Below are 1246 nucleotides of genomic sequence, written 5' to 3'. Positions count from 1 at the left end.
AACTGTGGGTCTTGTCTTTACTTGCATTTCAAAGAAAGCTTCAGTTTCCTGTTGTGTCAATTTGCTGCTAAATAAATGTTTTCCCCTTTTCTTCCTAACTTCAGAACTGTAGGAATATCACTCTACAAGGTGTAAAAATCCCTTATTTTATTACACAAATATTTAAGATATATTAAAACAATACACTGTAGACATGTAATTTAGGAATAATCCTGTATTTACTCCATACCACTCTTAAAGTTACTCAGTGTGCCAGGAGATTAAGTATTTCTATGTGGGGGTAGAGAGAAACAATCAGTAAGGTCTGTTTTGAATTGGTATTGATCTAATTCAGAATTCGCAGCCCTTCAGCCTTGTTTTAGGCTGACATTTATCTCTCTGAGCTCTATTAGGAAAGGATTTTGTTAATCAAATTAATAGTATATATAAAGAGAAATGCTATTTCAAGCTATTTAATATAATAAGTGTTTTAGAGCTCTTAAAGCACTTTTGAAGCTCACATTTGCTGTCAAATAATTGAAATGCTAATCTTAAATAGTTCTTATCTAAGTAGTAAAACAATTCCCCCAAGGGACTCTACAAAGTAAGAATTCTTCCCAAGACATACAGTATGAACTTGGTAGTATTAAATTAAAACTGCATTTAAAAAAAAATCTTATAATTCAGGTTTCTACCAATTCAGAAATGAATTATCTTCAATTTTTAAATTAAGTCTTTATTATATTGTCAAAATTAAACTATTATGTGTACACACAGTTTTTTTTTTTTTTTCTAATTTCTAGGTTGATTTGACTTGATTGATTTGATCTTGGTGTTTTATAGTATTATAGTATAGGACATGATATTTATGACATTGAGCTACATTTTTTTTTTTTAGAGGGAGAGCACACATGCGTGTGAGCAGGGGAGGAGGGCAGAGGGAGAGAAAGAGAGAGAGAGAGAGAGAGAGAGAGAGAGAGAATCTTAAGCAAGCTCCATGCTCATTGTGGAGCCCAACATGGGGTTCAATCCCACAAGCCCAGGATCATGACCTGAGCCAAAAGCTAGAGTCAGACACTCAACCCACAGAGCCACCCAGGAGCCCCTACATTTTTTAAAAATAGAATAATCTTGTTAAAGATATCTTAGTCTTGGAAGTAATAGAATAGTAGTATTCTCTTCATTTTCCCAATTGAGGATTAACTAAAACCTGTAACTGTTAATTAAAAGGCAATACTAACACAGTAATAGCAACATGTCATATCCA

Source organism: Panthera tigris, chromosome C2, assembly GCF_018350195.1.
Source record: "Panthera tigris isolate Pti1 chromosome C2, P.tigris_Pti1_mat1.1, whole genome shotgun sequence".
In the NCBI taxonomy this organism is placed as follows: Eukaryota; Metazoa; Chordata; class Mammalia; order Carnivora; family Felidae; genus Panthera; species Panthera tigris.
Note: the sequence above shows the minus strand (reverse complement) of the source record.